The sequence below is a fragment of the Anas acuta genome, chromosome 6, assembly GCF_963932015.1.
Source record: "Anas acuta chromosome 6, bAnaAcu1.1, whole genome shotgun sequence".
Classification (NCBI taxonomy): Eukaryota; Metazoa; Chordata; class Aves; order Anseriformes; family Anatidae; genus Anas; species Anas acuta.
Genome location: NC_088984.1, coordinates 25811430 through 25834783, shown reverse-complemented (window position 1 = coordinate 25834783; position 23354 = coordinate 25811430). Strand labels below are relative to the sequence as shown.

General features: G+C 44.0%; 1 long non-coding RNA gene across 1 annotated transcript; it reads right to left on the bottom strand.

Moving 5' to 3' along the window:
- Positions 1–13026: 13026 nt before the first annotated feature.
- Positions 13027–20117, bottom strand: LOC137858331 (uncharacterized). The gene is made up of 2 exons (XR_011097648.1): positions 19390–20117; positions 13027–15733 (listed from the first exon to the last, which is right to left on the bottom strand). It is a non-coding gene; the product is annotated as an uncharacterized lncRNA (long non-coding RNA).
- Between the last annotated feature and the right edge of the window lie 3237 nt (positions 20118–23354).

Sequence of the window (23354 nt, the reverse complement as noted above, 5' to 3'; positions counted from 1 at the left end):
CCATCTACTAAATGGGGAATAATAGTTGCTTCATACACGCTGCTGCTGTGAGGCTTAATTCATGCTTCTCTGAAAGTGTTTCAGGTTCCTCAGAAGAAAAGCACTTCAGAAATAAGGCCTCATCTCAGTTTTAATATTGTCTGAGCTGTCTAGCTTAAATGTAACCTCACCCAAAGGGAATGGTATTTGTAAATGTCATCCTTATAATGAAAAATCTGTTCTCCTTTTTCTGTCCCCCATGCCTTCTTCACTTCCTCCTCTTCCAACAAGCTGCCGCACTGTTAAATACCTCCTCATCCCCTGGGATACCCAGCTGGTCACTGACCTGGCTTTGGGGTTTGTTTTATGTGGAGATGTGCATGCACTTTATGTTGCAATGTTCTTTTCTCTGTCTATAAGCAGACAGAAGGATCTGCAGAAAGCCCAGAGCATATCTGTGTTTGATTTAAACAGGCATTCGGAACAAGCTGAGCATTTCAGGGAAAGGATCAGCCCTTACTTTTGTTTAAAACAAAGGGATTTCCAGACTCTGACATTTCTGAGGACTTGGGGCTTTTTAATAATCTCTTGAGGGTTTCTGGAGGTGCAGAGCTGAGATTCTATGCTGCTGTTTGACATGAGTGTTTCAGTTAATGAATGATTACTGAATGAACCACTACGGCATCAGCATTATACAAAACTTACACTGTTTTCATATGTGGATGAGACAAGAATGCTGTGTGGGAGCTGGATGTGTTGTCTGGGCTTGATAACTAACCGAAAGTTTTTATTATTCATATAACTGTTTAATTAGTGCTGTCTTTATGCTAAGGCCAGCTCAGGCAAAGTGTGACCTTGCCCGAAAACAGCAATATCGGCAGTATGAGGGAGGGGAAGGCCTTTGTACCAGGGCACAGGGCACCCTGATTACTCTGGACTACTTGTGCAGCCCAGAGGCCCCCTAACAGTGAAGGAAAAGCTGAAGTAGTCCCTATGTAATTGCATGCTTGTTCCCCCTGAGCCCCAGTGTACATGGCTTCTGTTTCATCTGCACAGGTCCTGAGGTCAGTGCTTTAAGAAGCCAGCTTGAAACACTCAGAGCCATCAACTCCAAGGATCTGGCTGCAGAAGGGCGAGGACACAAGAAGCCAGGATTAAGGGAGGACACAAGCTTGCTGGGGGGGTGCCGAGGTGTTCCAGGCTCAGGGTCCCATTATCCCCTGTGTGACAAGCATCAGCTGCCACATTGGGGTGGGCCAGTTACCAAGTGGGGAACCTTTACTTGCTGCCCATCTCCTCCGTTTCCCTGTTACTTAACAACCAGAGGGGGTGAGGCACTTGGATGGTGCCTGCTGTGGATATTAGCTGGCAGGGCTGCTGCCCTCCAATCACTCAGTGTTGTAAGGGAGTGCAGGGCTCCTTTATCAGTAACTTCAGGAAGTTGCATTAAGCAATGGGGGGTTTATTGTAAGGCCAAATGGATAAATTCATGGTATTTGGCCTGCCATAAATTTTCTCACACCGAACCTTTTCAGTTCCCAGTTGGTGTTCTCCTTAGGGCTAAAGCATGGAGCTCTCAAAATGACAGAGTCAGGAAACCCTGGGAAAGCACTGATATTGCAAAAACTGTGTGTCCCTCCTACACCTTCAGTGCATTCTCCTCATTACCACAAACTGTCCCCAGGAACACTTGATCTGAATTAACTACTGCAGTATTTTAAAGATCTCTTCAGGCCATTTCCTGCCCTCCCCACGCTCCCTTACTTGGGCATATATCCCAGTGGAGGTTCTTGGGAGTTTTCCTTGAGATATCTGTTCTCATTTCCATTTCTACTTGCTTCTTTTCATCCAATGTTTTGCTCCTCTCCACCGGCTATTCCTTATTCTTGCACTGCTGCTTAGTGCCAAGTGAGGAGAGGAAATGACTAGATGATACAAAAGGGAGGAGAAAGAAACTGGACAGAAAGGAATAATAGGGACCAGGAGTAATAGGAAAGACTGGAAACCTGATCAAAATTTGTTTCCTAATGCCTCTCAGCAACACTGGACACAGTGAGCTGGGTGACTGTGCTATAACTAGAGTTCAGCTATCCAATTTTTGTTTCACAAAACACATACCTTTTGCTTGTATATGTAATTACCAGGCCAAAGCTAACTTAATTGAGTGCAATGGAAAAGACAATCTTTTGATTGCCTTTGGCAACTGCCCCTTTTATTACTCCAGATCTGAGAAGGGTATTTAAACAACACTAGTTAGGAATTAGATTTTTGTAGGTCTGAGCTACCTCTTTAATGTCCTCTCCGAAGTCATCTGTGCCTTGGCATGTCAGTACCAGCTGACTGCATCAACTCTGTAAGTTAAGCAGTCACTCAAAAAAAAAATGATAGGCAAAATGAAAATATAATTCTTTCTTCTTGATGGTTTGAACCACCTGGAGAAACCTGCTTTCCTCATCGTAAGGACACATCGTACCATTTCAGCTAGGAAGCAGGTGAAAGTCACAGATGTAGGTATGCTTATTTCTTTTTCTATGATGAATTTACATGTCCTTGTGTAGACAAGAAAGTGGCTGTGCATATTTTTTTCTTATTTAAACATATCTAGCAGCCACTTGGTTTTATTTCATGAGATGGGCTTTGGTTTATTTTCTTTTTCAATTTCAACATGACAAATTCCAGCCTAGCTTCTCATCACAAATATCATACTAATGTTTGTCCTGCAAAGTAAGTGTTGCTTAAATATTTTTGGGATTTGGTCGCTTCTCTTATGAATTTCTGTCTCCATGACAACCCATCTGTGCTTTGTAATACCTTTGGTGAACACGGTAGAACTGCTATTTGTTTCAAACTATATGACACTTAGCACTAGATATGCAAAGGGAAATGGAATCAAAATCTTTTTTTTTTAAAAAAAAAGCAAGCTAATTTGCACCATTTTCTTTAAAGATTCAAAATGACCACATCCTTCACTGTATGGGAAACCTGTTCATCTTGAAAATGCATCATTTTTCTCAAAATCCTCCTCTGATGGACTTGTTCTGTGCCTCGCCACCATATCTTGGTACAGGCAGGCTGCAGAGTTTGGCCTTCAGTGTCAAATCTATGACAATTACTGTTCTGTGAAAGAAAGGTAACTTCATGTTGAAAGTGCTTCCCCAAGCATTATGTAATTTTTTCCCTCAGGCATCAAAATCAACTGCTCCCGCACTGCAAGAAACAGAACTGTTCTTGCCCAGGATGATGGATGTTCATCTGCCGCATGATGGAAGGTGTGTCAGCACCACACAGTTTTTGTGAATCTTAAAAAAGATCCCATACTTCCATCATTTGGAAATTTCAGTTATGTAAATAATTCTTGTAAACGGAATTTCAGTTCTCTGATATATAGCTGTGTTTGCTTTCTAATCAGAAAATACCACTTAAAATAATTTGGCTAGGTGTTTTGTACTCCATTCTCAGACACACTCCTAGATTTGTGCCTCTCCTTTTCTTCCAAACACTGTCCTGTGTCTGCCTCAATTTTCTAGTTTTCATGTTCCTCATGTATGGAAGGAGCTAAACTGCATGTCAGTCCGCTGCCATTGTGCTCTTCTAAATGTCAGACTTCTGACAGCTGTGCTTTGCGTGAGCTGTTTGTGTATAAAGCTCCTGGTGTACTTTTGAACAGTGGCTTGATTTCTGTGAGTCCAAGTAGATGCATCAAAACCAGGCCGTACTTTCACAGAGCGTTAACTGCCAGGGCCTTTTTAAATCAGACATACAAAGTGTTTAAAGTTGATCGTGCCAAATCACCAGTCCCTGCTGAGGGCTTCGCTATGTGATATCATAGTGCTTCCATACCTCTGAAGAGCAGCAGTAGCAGGCAGACTCTTTGCTCTGCTCCTGTACCACACGGGAACTTTCCCAGAGAACCAAGGAACCAGGAACTGCATGTGGCCCTGGCATTTGATAAGATATCCATATAGCAGTGTTGTTTGGTGTTAACAGTATTGTGTATCCTGGAAACTTTTCCCTTTTTCCACCACTCTGTTTTGAAAATTAATGCACAGTTAGAGGCTAAAAATTTTTGCTGAATCTGTTATGCATAAACACAGTCCATGATGCCTTCCATTGTTTAAGCCATCCTTTTGTTCTTAATATAAAATGTTGTTGCATAAAACCCACTGAGATGCAGCCTCAGAAGTCTGCCGTACACTTTTAATTCCTTCTGTCTTGATTTCTAAAGCCTCTCAACTCTGCCTCCTCCCATTCATCAGGCACTGTAGTGCTCTGTCATGACTGAACTCCTATAATTTCTAGTGTTAATGACTCCAGGTGGTGTTACCTTGAATATAAAAGCAATCTAATTAGGCCACCTTCTGGCTGATTCTGATTTAGTCTTTGACTCGGAAGAAGCAGAGAAGATGAATGTAAGAGTGACTGTTGTAAAGAGCAGATGTTGCTGAACAGTTTTTCAAGTTCTGCTGCCTCATTTCTCCTTTGTTGTTTCCTTGTTGTGCTGGGAACTTCTACGGAAAACCTTGGTGTAAGATGATATAGCACTTAGTACAAGCAGGATGATTATAAATGGCTCTTGCCTCACTTCAGGATCCTACAGATGTTGCTACGTGAGATTTGGTTCTTCCTGATTCCATAATTTGATTTTAATGGCTGGATACCACTGGAGAATGCAAGTTCTGCAGACAATAGTGTCCTTTTACATTTAGAAACATCTGTTAGCTAAGGCGCCTGTACAGCTTGAGCTCTAAACGAGCAGATCTGTGAACACCAGCATTTTATACCAACCTGGCAGACGCCGTTCTCAGGAGAAGCAAATTCTAATGTCTTTTTTCATTTGGTAGAGCTCTTTTCTTTCCCCCGTCTTTCATGTTGCTCTTTATTTCATCTACTACTTTTATGGATATGAAGTTTGAGAGCCTTTTTTAAGGGCTTAATGCAGCCTGGGGACCATATGTGTAATTCAAATAATGGTGCTTTGCTGTTCCCCTGAAGCACAGGGTAGAATTGGCACCACTCAGAGTAATATTTTGGACTGTCACTATTTGATCAAAGAACTTGGACTGGATCTGCTGGTGTTAATGCTTTTAGGATGGATGACTCCTTTGCTTTAGAAGAGGTTTCCAATAACCGAGGGCAACACTTAACATCTCTGAAATTTCTGTGTTTACAGAGAAGTGAACTCTCCATGGTAGTGCACTTCAGACACCCTCCAGGAAAAGAAACAGGTTACAAAGCTCATTGGCACATCCCTCATTTTTCTCTTCTAATTTATGCTTCTTCCAGTTTGGTCTTGTTTCCATAGGCCTCTGTAGCTTTCTAGAGCGCTCCGCTTTGGGAACAAGCCTGAACTCAGACCTAGCTAGCAAAGACAGTTTACCCATAGCCATAGGCTGTAAGGAATATGTTTTAAAGATGTCTGAGTTCCTTGGGGGTGGAACCGCAGTACTCTTGTGTCAGCTAAGTACATTGTATACCTTAAATGCTGTACAATAAGCAGTCTTTATGACACAGCATATCACATGTACTGCTAATACCTGCAGATTAAAACAGCTGCCAGGCAGCAAAATCTTTGCATGCAGAAAAATCAGGGAGAAGCTCAAATTTAGAGCATTAATTAATTAATTTGCTATTAGGGAGCTGCAAATCTTAATGCAACTTCAAACAAATAGTCTTATAGAAGTTTGAAAATTAAATTCAAAATGATTGTTCTCAGCCTGTATTTATGTTTGAGGATAACTGCTTATATCCCACACTTGAAAAGAAAGCTTGCCTGTTTTTCCAATTATATTGGTCTAATAAAAGTCATTACCACGCCTTAAAAACACTGCCTTGCATACAGTGCAGTTAGGTCATAACAAAGCCACTACCATGTGTGCTTGGAGCACAGCCATTTAACACTTCATTCTTTGTATTCAGGGTAGCTGCCTGCAAAACAGAATCAGTGACAGCTTTCAGAGGAAGTTAGTGAGTACTGGGGAAGGATTGTTCTTTCCTGGTAAACTCAACAAGCTGCCCATTTAGTTTTCAAGTAAAACACCACCCTCACTTTCCAGATTTCAGGCTTGTTTAGAATAAACAGCATAATTGGACTTAACTAACTTTATTATTTATCTTTTTAACTGTTAGTTATTGTAAACTGACTGAACTGAAACTGAGGTTCCAAACAGAACTGTATGTTCACTGGAGCTAATTCTGTAAGCCATATGTGAAAGATGGTACCAAGATTCAACAAATCTAACTTCCTTGCCAGCAGACTCAGAATCCTTTCTTAATATTGCCTGCTGTCTGTTCTGGGGAAAAAAAGAAAAAAAAGAAAAAAACAACAACAAAAAATCTTAGTGGGCAGTAGCTAGGTAAACTCACCAAGCAAAACACACTATGAGCTCTAGCAACGACAAATTGCAGGAAAAAAGAGATTGAGATTCTCCAGAAGACCTATCCTCTTTGCAACGCTTCATTTCCATTTATGTCACATAAGAACTTTTAAACAGAGCCTTCTGTGTGTTCCCTCTACACATCGTTATGCCTCTGAGTCTCACCGTCATTTACTCCATGGACAGTTCCCAAAGTATCAATATGCAGCGCTTCTTCCTTGCTTCTCAGCAGATGAAATCAATCTGCTCCCACCCGACTTCCTGAGACAAAAGTTATTTCATCCATGGCTGTCATACATTTCCCAGATAATGTTTAAATGTAGTCCCACCAGTCATGACTTTCATAAACTTGATTTATTGCCTGGTTTATTGACCTCACTTTGCAAGGCTTTGCCTCCTTTCATAACAGCTGTGAACACGTTGCCATAACAGGAATTTGCATTCTGTACACCAGCAATTTGCCCTTGCGTGTTCAGCAGTCTCCGGGGAGATCCCGGTGGTGTTAATTTTTAATTCCTGGGAGCCTACCCTATGTTCAAGACACTCCGGGCATCTTAATAAAAAAGTAACTAAGGAATTAATTTAGGGCAACTGAGCAATGTTCACTAAACCAGCAGGAGTACAAAGGATATTTTCCAAACACGTTGTTTATTGAGAGCAATATCCTTGGTCTCTAAATGAGTGGGAATTTAAAATCAACATGAATTTATTTGGGTGCCTGCAGGGCACGCATGGTGTCACCTTGGGTTAGTTTGCCCGTACCCGTCTAAACCTTCATACTCTCCTGTGCCAAAAGGTGGCTATTCCATGTGGCCATTGGAACAGTGAGAGACTGGGATCTCTGCAGCTGACCAGCCACTCAAGAGCTGATCGGATCAATAAATCTATTTTGTAACCTCCCCCTGTGTATGTGGAAATGGCGATAGGAGCCTCCTGCATATGCACGGCTATAGAGAGCTGGCAGCTGGGCAATGAAGGGAAACAGGATTGCAGCGGGCCAGGGGAAATGACTAAGAAGTGTAGCAGAGGTGAGATCACACCAGTCCACAGGCAGACACACAGAGAGGCAAATACAAAGGTGTAGAGGATGTGGGAAGAGAGGAATTTCACGGGATGCACAGAAGCAGCAGGCAGATGCTTAAGGCTTAAACAGCTTTTTTATTGAAAAGCACTTCTGTTTATTGAAAGTTGCAGGCAAAGCTGAGGCAAAGATGTCAAAGTACATTGTCAAAGAAAAAAATAGACTGGAAGTAGTCAGTTGTGGTGCCAAGAGAGTGCAATTATATTGCTTCTGTGCAAAAAAGGAAGATTAGAACTGGCGGTCAGGGACAAAATCCTACCTCCAGTAGTGTCCCTAGGAAACATCTCCCTTTCGGAAGGAAGGCCTTGATTTCATTCTACCTGACCAAAATTAATCAAAAGAAGGAAGAAGACAGACTTTGGTATTCTATGGGAATCAACAGGAAGAGGCTTGCAAACAGAGAAGGGCTTAGAGCCAGGCACAGTGGAAGAGAGGTTAAATGGCACGGGGCAGAGCAAGGGGCAGACACAACCTAGACAGCAGCTTCACAAACTGCAGTTTCCTGCCTCTTGCTCGCTCCCTTCCCCAGTGCTCTGAAAAGCTTTTCAGCAGAAGTTCCCAAACTTCTTTTCTCTTGCTTCTTTATCAGCATGTGATAAGTTGGCTTGTTGGCACTCCTGAGCTGAGGAGTGTTGGGGTGAAGTGCCTCTTCCTATGTGCTAGAGGTTGTAGCCTTCCTCTACTGTGGGTTTAGCAGATGAGCTTTCACAGGTCAATTATAAGAAATATCTCGGAGCCACTTTTTCTTATCCAGGCTCTTAGCCTTGCCCCGCTGTCCTGTCTCATGTGTAATGTAGTGGGACTGCTTGTGCAGAGTGGGACGTCCCCAGGTTTGGTTTGTGGCATAATACATCCCAGGATGATAAGTTTTGACTGGGTCATGGCATGGTCATTTTGTGGTTGAAAAAAAAAATCTTAAATTATTCATTCTCTGTCAGGGGGAGGAAAAAAAAAGCCATATAATGTTGGATTAAGCATTTTTTATTATCAGGTTGTATAAGTAAGCTATTAAACTGCATACACTTCTTGCAAGTCCTGGTTTTATAGATCAGTTTTACAAAGCATTTTGTGTTCGTGCTGAACATAAACAGCCTCTCATATCTCCACCTACTGCACCAAGCATTCTCCTGATTAATTCATGAAGTCTATAATATTCAAGAGGAACCAGGGAGAAGAAATGCATTTTAAGCCCTCTACTAGCCGTGGCAGAGCAGGCTGTGTTCAAGGCAGGAAAGCAGATTCCTTGACGGTTTCCCTTCAACACAAATCCTGTTGTTCTTGCATTAGCATCACGCCTGTCTGTCGGTAGCCCACAGTAGTTCTGCAGTGACGTGGTGGATGTGGTGCTGGCTCTCAGAGGTTATCAGTGTCAGGGCTAGTACTCGAAATGGAGGAACCATCAGGACAAAATCAGCCTCACTCGAAGCTTCGTCCACAACTAGATGAAATCCCTGACTGTGGCTCTTCCCAGCTGGGGGGTGCTGGCACTGGATGGGATGCGAGATTCCCAAGAGCCAGCCGGGCACTGTGCAGAGGCAAATTCTGCAGAAGCAGAAACTTCCCCCAGGAGACAGGACAGCTGCTTCACAGTCACTTTGCAACCAAAGATAACACCGTCTCAGGCAGGTACTCTCTTAATTCAGGGATGCCTTCCAGGGCCTGGAGCAAGGTGTGCTGGATGTGTAGCACATTGTTTCAGTGGCACAAAGCAGACTCTTGCAGGCATGCAACAGAGCCAGAACAGTAATCCCAGTATTTCTCACTGACCCACTGAAGGGAAGTACCAGCAGAAATGAGGGGAAAGCCCAGTCTCCCGAGGCTTTGCAGGCTCCAAATTGCTGGCTGGCTCACAAAAGGCTGAGTATTGTGCTCAGCCAAACACTCATTGAAATTTCTCTACTTATTAGATGACAGCTCTCAAAAAACTTCCATCTGAAGAAGAAGAAGAAGGAAAAACTGTCCCCCAAAGAGGTTTTTGTGTGCTCCTCATTCTGTCTGTTTTTCTGTTAGGCTGTATATGGATTGCTGCAGCAGGACACAAGGGTGAGCAAGCTTGCTTTAGGAGGCATCTGGGGAACAAGGTTTCTGTGTATTTCTGTTATCTGTAGCCTGGCAGGAATGAGGGGGAGGCAAGGAAAGGTTGGTTCAAGGTGCTAGCTGTTGTCCCTGTGCCGACGTGTAGATTTCTGTCATGAATGAGGTCTCTATCCTCTTGTGTTGGTGATGAGATAGGCTTACTGAGCGATTTCAGAGCTCAGCTTAAAGCAGATGTCGTTCTGCTAAATCAAGGAGGCATTTAAAAGGAAATGGCAGGATGGTGTTATTATTGGTATTGTTCTTTCTGTGCGAGAGGCTCCAGGTACTCATAATTCTCCCCGGGGTTCTAAATGCTCAGTTCCTTCAGAAGAAATCTGACAAATAAAGGTTAGGTATGCTCAGCCCATCATTTTTGGCAATGTCTCTTTAACTCAGGTGTCAGCTGCAGGGGTTTTTGCCACTGTGTCTTCTGTTGTTTTCTTAAAATCCCACTAGATACCATAGCAACAGCTGGATCACATGCTCCTCTGGTGTGCTACCTATAAGCAGATGTGAACAATGCTGGCTAATAAAGTCACAGCAAGTGTTGGACAGGAAAAACTCTGACTTCAGCCTCTGTGTTTTTTTGGAATAACTCCCAGCTAAGGTTTTCCATCATTTCTTATGACATAGGTAAATCCAGATCTGCAGGCAAAACAGATTCAGCTTACTTCCTTGCTTAATAAAAAGGCTGTCTAGGTAGTTGACGTTTTACAGTCATTTTCTCCCCATCTCATGTCAGCATTTCTTGGAAGCCTGAGGCTGAAATACGTTTCCGTATTCAAATGTGTTTGCAGCACCTGAACGCATACCCTCTCTGCTTTATTGACGGGTTAGCCCTGCTGTCAAACTGATTACAGCCTTTGGTATTTTTTTTTAAACTTTATCCCAAAGAAGGAAGTCAAAAACACTCCTAGTTGAATTTCATGCACCATATTAAATTATGTTCTAATTGTTTTCCAAGCATGTGGCAAGCATTTAAAGTAAGGCATGTCAGTCTGGCCTAGTCATTACGCCATTGTTTTTTAAATTGGAGAACAAAATTTTTCACAGGCCAAGTGCATGTTTAATAGTGCCATCACCCAGTGGAAGTGTGCATAATCCTTTTCCTTGACTAATGCAGAAAATCTGTGTAGAGCCTTATTTATATTCATATTTAGGCAAGCAAAAAATAGTAATTCTCTCTTTTAATCTGATTTCTGCTTCCAAGTATATCCTGTGAGTTCCTACCATATAAGACTAAACCATATGCGGTCTCAGCTGTGTCATATGCCCTAGCTTCAAAGATGACTTGCAATGCATAGGATCTGCAGCTCTCGTAGACATTATGTAATCAATCTGTACATTAATTCCCACTTCTTAAAAGGGCAAATAAATTATAGCACCTTACAGCATGACGGAAGGACTGGAAAGCAAAAGAGAGAAACAGAATATGATTTTTTTCCTCCTGTGCAACTGGAGAGAGGTTTAGTAAGAAATCAGTGCTAATGCTTCTGATGAAAATCCAGAGCAGATTCTGTGATTTGTGAAATCTGAAGTGGCTCTGAAATTGCAGATACCTGTGGAGTTTTGAGACGAATACCTGTTTATAGCATCTGCATCAATTTAGATGCAATAACTTAAGAGATCTAATTATTTTCCTTGTGTTTACAAAGTCTCTTTTCATTATGCACCATCAAGTTAGAAGTCCAGGGAGGAAATTTTAAGTACTAATGTCTGCTGCTGATTTCAGGTCTCATTTCTTTCTGAAGACTAATGAATGCGTGTGTGTATTCCTCACAAAAGGTCTGCTTCTGCTGCCCTCTCAGTAATGCTACGAGGCATTTTTGGAAATGCTCACTGGTAGGGACAGGGTAAGGGAACCAGTCTCCAGTCACATAAAAGCCAGCCCTACTCCAAAGCCTGAGATCATCGCCTAGCAAGCTGCCTGTCAGGCACTTCCACGCATGGCTTCCACAGGTCTGAAGCAGGCTCTGATCGGTGTAAAAGGCACTGGTGCTTGAACAGGGGGCATGGAGGGCAGAGGGAATATTAATTGCATCGGAACTGTTTGCTTGGTGGAGCAGACACAGGTGTGGATGGACTGTCTGGCAGCCGTAGGGGTCAGTGCACTCCCTGGCCGAGTGTCTCCTGCAGAAGTCCCTGGGAGAAGGGTTCGCAATCAGAAGGGAGCATCCTGGCAGACAAGGAGATGCCGAGAGCACAGAGGATGCAGACACTCAGAACAGCTCAGGTGTGCTGCCCGTCTCCTCCTGGGCTGCCTGTCTGCCACCGGCAGCGTGTGATGCCTCAGGAGCAGAGGGGCCGGCTGCCCATGCTGGCGGGCCTCGGGGCTGGGTGGGCCAGGGGTGCTCCTCCTGCTGCTGCCTGGCTGCCAACAGCCTGTGGGGAGACACGGGTCTGCAGGTCGCAGGCTGGCAGTTCAGCACTTCTTACAGGAACAGGAGACGAGGCTGAAACCATGACAGCGGGCTGTGAAAAACTAGAGCCATTTGGGCTAGGGAGAAGAGCTGTTTCGTGCAGGCCGCAGTGGCTCTTTGCCCCTGCCCTGCCACCAGGGACACATCTTCCACCACCAAACCGCCCAGCTGCAGGAAGGATGCAGGCCTGAAAATTGATATTGCACTTAAATGATTGCAGTCTCATCACCTTCAGCCTGATCGCAGCCGACTTGAGTAAAAGCACGTCTAGAAATCTAGTGCTGCCTGTCTGAGGGTTGCTGAACGGCCGGGCTAGTGAAACCGGGCTAAATGAGAAATTAGCAGGGGTTGCTCTGGGGAGGGTTTTATAAGCCGTGAGTGAAGGAAATAGGCAAGTAATCAGCAGCAGCTCCTAGGAAGATGATATACATAGATAGACAGATTTAAAGCCATAAATAACAATTGTGCTTGAAAATGGAAACAAATCTCTTTATTGTTTTATTTGTAGTCCTTGTAAACAAGCATTTTTGCTTGTTCAGAGCTTCCAGGCAGACCATATATATTATGTTCATGGAAGGATGAAATTATTCTTAAAGCATAGCCATAATCACAAAGAGATTGTTTCATCTCAGATTTGTTTACTGACCTCTTACCACCAGAAAATGCTTTTTTATTGGAGTCTGTGGCAAGAGAAGTTCCAGAGAACTATAACGTCTGCAATTAGCAGCGAGTCGGTGTCACAGCTAGTACAAAGCGGGGTTACTGCAACTCGGAAACGTACTTACTGGCATCAGCTGAGTGTCTGGCCCCAGGAATGTAAAATAAGATCTGCTCTGCAGAATGAGGCTACTGTTACCGAGGATCCCATGACTAGCCTTTGTATGGTGAGAAAATGCAGAGTTAATAGGATTTTGTTATTAGTGGATTCAGTCTGATACTGGACTTCATTCCAGAGCAGCCTGGCAGATGCTCAGCGTCCACAAAATCTAAACTGTAGGAGCATTTCTTTCTTATTTCTTGCTAGTGTTTTCCTGGGCGTGCTGCTGTGCCTGTGTGAGAAACACTCCGTAGCCAATAACTTAGGCTCAGGCGAGGATCTCAGTGAAGTAGTAATTTATTCGCGATTGCAATGGCGGGCGCCCCACAAGCAGGAGAGAGCGCATCTACTAGTTCCAAAACACAGTTTATATACCTTTTGATGGCAGGACCCTCCCCTGTTTCCCCACTGAGTGGGTAATGCAGGTTCACAATCTATCTGATGCTTCACAAACAATGCATGGCCTTCAGTTGCCGGCCTGTTAAATTTCAAATTTCTTTTGACATTTTTACTGTTTGAAGTGGTAATGTTTCTTCACTTATCTGACTTGACTTGATACCGTGATTTTCACCTAATTGTCCTAAGGAGACTGGTTGTCTGCATTTTACTAGGTCGCCTGCTAAACTTTCTTATCACTGTAAGCATATCTCAGTACCACATTCCCTCCTTCTAAACAATGTAACTCTGCAAAAACAACATTTCTATTCCCACAATTCCCCCCTTTTCTTTTTTTATAAACTGTTGATTTTTGCAAAACCTTTCTCTAAGGTGCAATTTGATAGACTTCTTCTTCTTTGCTTTCTTTGCTTTCTTTGCTTTCCATCTCCTCATTATCACCTTATCTGAGTAAGGTGGTGGCTCCATGGTCATTTGTTTCAATAGTGCGGTTTCAGTTAACCACTGTACTGGTCCTCTTACACAGAGGATAATGCAGCAACCAATGGCTGTCAAAACTCCTACAACTACGATCAATGTTGCAAATATGCCTATTTTTTTTTTTTATTTTATTTTATTTTTTTTTCTGCCAATTCACTGGCAAGGGTGGTAAGCCCTTGCAATGCTCTTGTTACCGAGCCATCTGGGACACTATTGTTGGGTATAAGATTGCAACAATGGTTGCTCAGTATTACACACACAAACACACCTCCTTCCTCTGCGAGCATCATATCTAATGCTATCCTGTTTTCCCAAGCCATTTTGCTGATGGCATCTAGTTGTTCAGTGATTCCTCTCATCGCATCCTTGGTATAATTGATGAATCTCTGCTGATTATAATAGAAATAATTAATCCAATCCACATTTTTATTGATTGTTACCCACCAGAACAGTGACTCAAACCCTGCAGCAATTTGATTTCTGGCTTTATGTTCATCTGCAACTCCTCTAGGTACCCCAATAGAATCTATGTATACTCTATCATCAAATGATATTCCTAAGCCTCTTTTACTTCCTCTGGGTATTTGTGATGTTTCTCTTTCAAATGCCAGGGTGAAGGGTATAGCTAATTGAACAAGTGCACAAGTGCCTTCCCAATTAGATGGTAGGGTGGACCGTAAGATCTTCCCTCCACCGTACCACCAGAGATCTGCCCTGTGGATCTCTAGTCTTGAGCAGTTTCCCATCAAGTCCTTGGTAGCACAAGGCAAATTCTCCTAGATGCCAGGTAGCACTCACACCCTGCCGTGAGAGGCAAGCTGTATGGTTACCTATAGCTGTAGAGAATGCAGGGGGAACCGTGATACTGTTATCATGCAAGGAACAGCAAAGAGAGACTTACAGGCCTCATTTCCCCAGGCAGTCTTTTCTTGGTACAATGCAATCATACATCGCATCCCTTGGGAGTCTTTGGTCCACCACCATGGGAAAGGCACTATCTGGGCAATCGGTCATCCCGAGGCACAAGCATAGCAGTAGCTACGGTTGAGACTCTGGACGGTATATTTGACCCATTCTATCCAGGCATTCACATCCTCATACCTTGTTTGAACTGACACATTTCAGAGGGCTTCCTGTTTTCTCTCCTGTTTTCTCCTTGAGTTTCTCCCTTTCTCTGATGGCAATAGAGGATTGTTTCCATACAGCTATTCTCAATCTGGCTGTTGGGTCTCTCCCAGTTATTTGTTCTCTCTGCTCAATTGTCGTTGGGCATTTAGATCTCCACAAGCTAACACCTCACAAACATCAAACGTGACAGAATGTGGTACATAACCCTCTGTCACAGTCACCCATATTTTGATGGGGTATCCCGTTTTTGCTATTATCTGGTCATGCCTTTTGCAAGTTGCCAATTGACCAAGGCCTTCTCTGAGGCCTAGAATCACTAAAAACAAAATTAGTAATCAATTTTTCCCTGTCATTATTTTTAAACCTTAGGTTTCCAAATAATTATCGATACAAAAAATAAGATGTACACTACTACTATAACAACCCCCCCTTGGGAGCACTGCATTTCGCTATAGGTCTGTTCTTTCTTTCAATCACAAGTCACAGTCGTTAGTTACCTGTGAAAATAAAAGGTTAGTTTACAATTGTAAGCTCTTATCCTGCTCAGAGTCCACTATGAGATTTTTCTATTCAATTTCAACTTCCAACAAGTCTTTTGTAGGAACAGCTTCCCAGGTACTAGCGTCGACGGATGCCTTCACTCGAGTATAGTGAGTCCAACCTTTTTCCGCAGGTCTTACGGCTGTTTCAGTGGTTAGTAATTGTCCTTCCCATTCAGGCCAGAGTTGACTCTTTCCAGGTCCGAATCAGGACCCGGTTTCCTGGGTGATGGTGGTGAATGGGGAATTCCAAAGGTGGGGTTTGAGCCGACAACCCACAGGTCCTGAGAAATGACAAAGAAGAGGACAACCCCAGAATACAGTTCTTAAGAAAACTCTCTGGTTTCGAATTGTGGTATCTCATCCCTTCTGCCCAGATAGGGCAATCTGAACAGCATCTCATATGGTGAAATTCCTATGTCCTTTCTTGGTGCTGTTTAAACCTGTAGGAGTAAGCATTTTACCCAAGGAAGTTGGGTTTCTAACACTAGTTTAGTTAATTGCTTCTTTAATGTCTGATTCATTAGCTCCACCTTCCCAGAAGAGGAGGGGTGCCAGGGGCTGTGAAAATCCCACTCAATCGCTAAGGCCTGCTTTAACCCTTGCAGTAAAGCTTTACACCCATCCAGTCACGTGGTCAATTAGGACAAACAAGTAACTCAGTAAAGTCTACCTGTATACTTTGGAAAGGTCAAACCCCTGGCTCCCGTCCTCTTCTAGATGGATTACAGAAGACCTTTTTATTTACCTTTTGACATATGGTACATCCTCTACATATGTGCTTCCCTAAAGTGTATATTCCTACACAGACATACTTTCTTATCACATATTGCTTGCACCTCCCAATGACTCTTCTGATGTAAAACAGTTAATATTTGCCTCATTATCACTTTATTCAGCATTTCTCTCCCATCAGGGAGTATCGATTTTCCTTCAGACTTCATGGCTCCTGATTCCTTAAAAAAAATCTTTCTTTTAAAACTTTTTAGTTCTTTCTTAATTTTCAACAATTCCCTGAATCCTCTCTGCATTTATTCTGTTTTCCTTCAGACATTAGATGCCTTAAATACCTGACTTCTCTTTCTCCATATTGTAATTTATTTATTTTTTTAATACTCCCAATCCCTGCTTTCCCAGAAAGTTGAATAGCTTGTTAGTAGCTTTCTTCACAACTCTTTTCTCCTGTCCTGACAATAGAAAACGATCCACATATTTGTTAACATTAATACCTCCTTGGGAGGTTGTAATTGCTCCAAAATCTTTTTTAGAACTTAACCAAATAGATAGGTGGCCCAGTAAACCCTTGGGGGTAAAATTGTCCACCTATATTGTTGCTTCCGCCCCCATTTCAGGGTCTTTCCAGTCAGAGGTGAATATACATGTATGTTTGCTCTCAGGGCCTGAGAGCACTCCATTAATAACACTGTTATTCCAGTCTAACAATTTACTATTTGAATGCCCAATTTAATCATCAAATCCCTTCTCAACAAGTTAGTCCCTGCCTTGGGTACATACAATAATTACCCAGTGATCATTTTATCCCCTGGTCTCAGCTTGGTATCCCCCAAAAGTGGCACTGTTATCCCAGCCCCTTCTGCCCCCATCACTTTTTAGGGTTTCATTAGTTAATTTAATCCCTGATACTTTACAAGTCAGTAATGACCTAGCTGTTCCCCAGTGTATTGGGTTTGATGGCAAGGTTCGGGGGCTGTGAGTGGGGGGCGTGGGAAACTGCAGTGGCAGCCCCCGTGAGAAAAACCCAGGAGCCTCCCCGTGGCAGGTAAGGGACAATTTCATCTGGCCCCAAAGGGGCCCACTGCTGCCCAGAGCCAAGCCATGAGCAATACAGTCCGTGCCTCTGTGAGAGCACAGCCACGAAAACAAACAAACAAAGAAACAAACAAAAGCCTGCTGCTCAACAGCAGTTGGGAGAGCGAGAAACCGCCCCGCAGACACCAAAGTCAGTGCAGAAGGAGGGGGAGGAGGCGCTCCAGGCGCTGGAGCCAAAGCCCCCCTGCGGCCGCTGGAGAGGCCCCTGGTGGAGCAGGCTGTTCCCCCCTCCCCGATGCTTGGGAAACTGAACTAACACCACAGCAAATATGCAAATATACCAAAACTTCTAGACTGTTACTTAGATAATGCCTACATCCCCTTTCCCTGCTCATTCAACTTCAAACAGCTCTGTTAAATACTACATGCCACACCTTTAACACCTTCAGCAACTCTTTTAACACTTCCTTTATCTTTCTCCAGCCCGTACTTTTCTAATACCAGCACCAAAGGCTCAGTCAGGGTCCAACTTAATTCCATACCTTTTCCCTCCAAGATACTGAAACAACATATCAATATAGTATATTTCATGCCATTTTCCTTCTTTCCTCCTTCTTCCACTCCCGATATTCCTATTCGAAGTGGCCAACCTGGCCACACTTAAAACATCTTATCAAAGCCTGTCTCTGCTAGGACTCAGGCCACAACACAGGCAGCCTTCTTTGCCTGCCGTTCCTTCATCTCTCTTCCTCTCCTTTCCATCCTGGCCCTGACTCCCCCTGAAGATTTTCTTCCTCTTTCTCCAACCCTCTGCCTCACTACCCGCTGCACTGTCAATACCATTAGTTTCGCTCTTTTTTTTTTTTTTTTTTTTTTCCTTCTTACCTCCCCTCCGGACACACACCTCCAGGGCCTCCCACAGGAGGGTCCCCCAGTGACTGTTCACTACATCCCCCCACCTTCTGAAGCATTTTCTGCGTATTCTGCCAGGCTTTAATCACACAATGAACTTTCAAGAGCCCTTGGGATACTGGGTCCTCAGGTCTCATCCCCAAGTACTTTCTCATTCTGACCCCAAGTCTCTCATATGATTTCTGTGTTGCACACTATTATTATTCCAGCCAGGATTGGCAAGTGGGTATTTCTGCCCTGCCGGTATTACCCCTGGTCCTGGAGGATGAGCTCTTTCCCATTCTTGTATAGCAGCTCTCCTCCTGATCATTCCCATTTCTTTCCCTGTAAACAACATACTTATAGACATAATTCCCTCCCCCAAGAGTATGAATCAGGTCGTAGGAACGGGTCTAATTGTTCAACTAGGCTGTTGGGGTCCTCGAATAAAGACTTCCTCTCCTTCTTAAAAGTTCTAACCTCTCTGCTGGTAAGGAGGGGGAGGTAGTTCACCTAAGAGGATACACAGTTATTGTTAGTACTGTTAGTATCAGGGAAGGCAAAATTCTCAATATCTCTTCTACCTTGTTCTAATTCTTGCCAGAACCTAGAGTACGATCCTTCTTTAGGGACAGTGTTAATTACAGTCCCTGTCTCCCTTCCTGGAGTGACTGCTGCTCCCACCAGTTCAATATTAAGATTATAGGGAGCATAACTTGGCTCCTTCTCTGAAAAAGGAATCTTCTTGTTTACACATAGATTTAAAGCCTGAATTTTCATCAGACCCGTATTTTGGCCAAAATACTGCTGTTTCCTTAATTGGTTCTTTTGTCCAGACTGATACACAATATTTAACCTCTTTAAAATTATTTTTCTTTTACAATCCCTCTAATTTTTGGGATTATGTTTCCAATTTCTTATCATTCTTCAGGAAGAACTATTAGTAGGCACTCCCCCAGGGATATCTCCCTGTCCCCTGGAACTCATATTTTCCCATTTTTCCTAACCCTCGCCAGTATGTGCTACAGAAATTTCCCTTCTGCAGTGTACCACACACCAACGTACTGAAAAATGGGGGTGTACCGCCAAGCACTTCCCCGTGCAAGCGTTACCGCACACCTATGAGTTTACCAGATTCCCTGGAACTCGTACTTCCCATCTTTCCTAACCCTCGCCAGTATGTGCTACAGAATTTTCCCTTCTGCAGTTTACCACACACCAACGTACTGAAAGATGGGGGTGTACCGCCAAGCACTTCCCCGTGCCAGCGTTACCGCACACCTGAGTTTACCAGATTCCCTGGTGTACTTCCAAGCACTTCCCCGTGCAAGGATTACCGTACACCAGATTCCCCTGGTGTAGTGCCAGCACTTCCCCGTGCAAGGGCTTACCATACACCAGATACCCGACCCCCAAGGCAATACTTAATATTTCTTACCTTGGTCTGTGCACAGAGTTACCGGATCGATTCTTAAAAACCCGGAGTGCCTACCTTCTTCCTTTCCCCACTACTTCACGGATCCTGCCTCTTTAACCAGTCTCGGGCCCTCTGTCAGCTTTCCGCAGAACCGCCACCGTCGATGCACAGGACCGCTGAAATCAGCGGGGCATGCCTTCCTGCTGCTGCGGCGGTGGGGCTCCCCAGTAGGTGACTGGATCCCGGACGAGCCCCCAAATTGTGAGAAACACTCCGTAGCCAATAACTTAGGCTCAGGCGAGGATCTCAGTGAAGTAGTAATTTATTCGCGATTGCAATGGCGGGCGCCCCACAAGCAGGAGAGAGCGCATCTACTAGTTCCAAAACACAGTTTATATACCTTTTGATGGCAGGACCCTCCCCTGTTTCCCCACTGAGTGGGTAATGCAGGTTCACAATCTATCTGATGCTTCACAAACAATGCATGGCCTTCAGTTGCCGGCCTGTTAAATTTCAAATTTCTTTTGACATTTTTACTGTTTGAAGTGGTAATGTTTCTTCACTTATCTGACTTGACTTGATACCGTGATTTTCACCTAATTGTCCTAAGGAGACTGGTTGTCTGCATTTTACTAGGTCGCCTGCTAAACTTTCTTATCACTGTAAGCATATCTCAGTACCACATTCCCTCCTTCTAAACAATGTAACTCTGCAAAAACAACATTTCTATTCCCACACCTGGGCACGGAGCTCTGAGCTGCTCCCCCCAGAGGGTGCCCTGGGGTTGAGCCGCCAGCACCTCCTGCACACCGCGCTGCACCCCTGGATTTCTTGACGAGAACTTAAAATAGAAATACTCTGACCTATTTTTTTAAAGCTACTCCTGTCTTGATATTCCCGTACAGAACAAAGCAGTGCCACTCTTCACAGCAGCCCCGTTCTCAAAGATTTAGGGCTGGATTCAGCCCAGCAGCCGTGCTCTAGGGAATACCCACCCGGCCACACTGCCAGCAGGAGTCATTTGAGAATGGCTTGGAGCAACCCTTTTCCAGCCTTGAGCAGCACAACGACTCAAATAATCGTCGCTGCCTGCTTTGCTCTTTTCATGCTCTTCCCCAGCTTGGCACCACCATAATAAAAAGCCTCTTTAGAAGATAATGCACACCCTGTGTCACTCACCCTTCCTGTAATTCACAGGAGCTGAGGACACTGCTAAGGTCCAAGAATAACAGGCATTTCTGCTGCATTCGAAGATACCTTGGCAAAGTCTGCTGATAGATTAGAAGAAAAAGTAAACAGTTTAATGCAATCCCCAGGCAGCATCGCCCACGCCTGGCTTTGAATGCAGATGAGGCCAATCTTGAAGTCGGCTTTCCCTGTGCAGCCGCTGCTGCCTCTGTGCCTTGGGGCAGCGGAGCCGAGTAGGGAAACCCTGCGGGAGGCTGCAGAGCTGAGCCCTGCCCGGGCTGCAGAGAGCTCACTGCTCAGCTGGGCAGGAGCCCGTCCCCTCCAGGGAGAGCCCCCCGTGCTGGCTGTGGGGCCCCCGGCTCTCCTGGGGCACCCCACTGCAGGCTGGCTGCAGCGCCCAGCCAGGCAGAGCATCTCCTGCGTTTGACAGAGCCTCTGTTCTCACTGCCACCAGCTGCTGCAGCCCCTCACACACAGTGCTCTCCTTGTGCCTCTGAGGCAAGGACAAGCCTCTCCTGCTGCCTCCTCCTCCTCCTCTCACTAATGGTGGAAGATCCACCGGCCCACACTGCAACATGCGTCATGACAAGATGGGAGTGTTTCTGCTGACTGAACTTCTTTACCTCCATCTGGGGCGTTTTGAGATTCATGGGAGGAAAGCTGCCTTCTCCTGATACTTACTCTGATGATGTGACAACCTGGACTGTCATCACAGGGCAGATGGTTTCTGCAGCAGCTGGGGAAAAATAATTAGTGCAAGAGAGGTGTAAGCAATCCTGCACTGTCTGTTCCTCAGCAACAGAGAGAGGCCTTGGACTTTGGCTGCCTGAGCAGCAATGTGAAAGGGTGGTGTAGTCCCAGGGATCTATTGCATGAACCTGAATTTTCCCCTTCTGGAAGGGGAAGCAGGTTATCAATCTGCTGTGCAGACTGCAGTATCTGAACTCAGAGAGGCAGCTTGCCAGAGTGGATTTTGTTTTGCTCCTCATAGGTTACAGCTGTTCCTGAGCAGACTTTTCCATCCTTTTCTTATTTGTGTAGCTGACTGCAAACCTTTTAGGCTACCTCAAATGGCAGTCTGGTGGAACACAAAATTGTTCCCACCGAGAGGTCTGTCACTTGGCAGATAAATAACATCATTGCTAAAGTATTAAAAGAAATAATAAATCTTCCACCCTCTGTGTCTTACGGCTATCCTGGGCCTGTGGAGCTCACAGCTGTTTTTCAGGAGGCAGACAGATTTATGCAGAGAACTTATGTGCATGTAAATCTTCTCCCCATAGATGTTGCCACCTCCTGTGTTGAATCTTGGCCTTGGTAAGAGCTGTCACAACATCCAAAACTTTTTAGTATTGATTGAAGAGACTATCCACTGTGAAGCCACTACTCTGGTGGGTCTCTGAATTGGGGAAGGAATTAAATCTAAATCAGCGATAGCATTACAGCTGGTAACACATTCACACAGATCAGATTCAGAAACATTCATGCTGAAAATCCGCAGACTGTTCCTCTCTCCATGAAATTCTGTTAGATATACTGACAGAACACTTCTGTATGTGCGTCGGATCTTCCAAACAAGGGTCCTTATAATTATGCCAGACTCTCATCTCACTCATTTGAATATTGTCCCATCTTGAGAAGAAGCATAAATCTGATGTTGCTGATCTCCAGATGAAGATCATGGAAGTCTAGGACTGCTCACTGACTTTTTTCCTGGGTGCTCAGAAAGGATGATGATAAGTGAGAGAAGTGGTGCAATGTGGCTGTAATTTCTTTGACTGCAGCCATGCAGAAGCTGTCCATCCGTAGACGGGCACCATTCCTCTCTCGACATGCTGACTCAGGGGATGAAGTTTCTTTCAGTTCAGCAGGACCTGTTGCCTAACTATCTATTTTGCCAGAGGGGTTCATTCAGTGATGAAAGAAACCAAGTGTAGCTCTCCTTCAGACTAAGACCTGGAAGGCAAGCTTCATTTCAAGAAAGGGTCAAACACTTGATCTTGTGAGACATCACCATAAGCAGCCTACTTCCCAGTATCAGTACATTGCAAGGATGGCAAAAAAGTGCATCTGGCTCATCAGCCTGTAGCACTGCCAAATTAGAAACCATGCCCAGCCTTAAATCCACCGCAAATTAGTCTGGATCTGAGACCACACAGTATTTATACCCTTTCTCGAACACCAAAACAAGAGAGTGGTTCTGCGCTACTGAAACAATGCAATATGACCTGCATGCTGAAAAGCAGCCATCAGCATTTGTATGCTGATTTAAACATGGCAAGGCAAAGAAGATGGTAACTAAAGTAATAATAATAATAATAATAATAATAATAATAATAATAATAATAATAATAATAATAATAATAATAATAATAATAAAAGATGCAAAGTGCGAAAGACACAGAAGAATCCTGTTCAGCTTCCCGCTCATATTGCACCAAACAAAGTGAAGGAGGAGAGATGCCTTTTGTCTTTTTTTTTTTTTTCCTAACATGGTATTACATAGAAGAAACTAATCCTTTTCATTTAGCAAATCCATTTTGTTTCTTGGAGGGTTAAATCCTGCTTGCCTCAAACAAATGAGTAATCCAATTGGCTTCAATGTGACAACTCCCAAAAGGCAAACAGGATTCAACTCCAGAATGTAGTACACAGATTTTGTGAATGAGCTATTTGAAACGCTGGATACTTTGTGTGCTAGCTTTGGTGCTGCCTTATAAACCCGTCATGAGTGTGTCAGCCAGTTTTTCTTGTGCTGAAGGTTTAGAGGGCTTCCTATGGCTCTAAATTTAACCTAG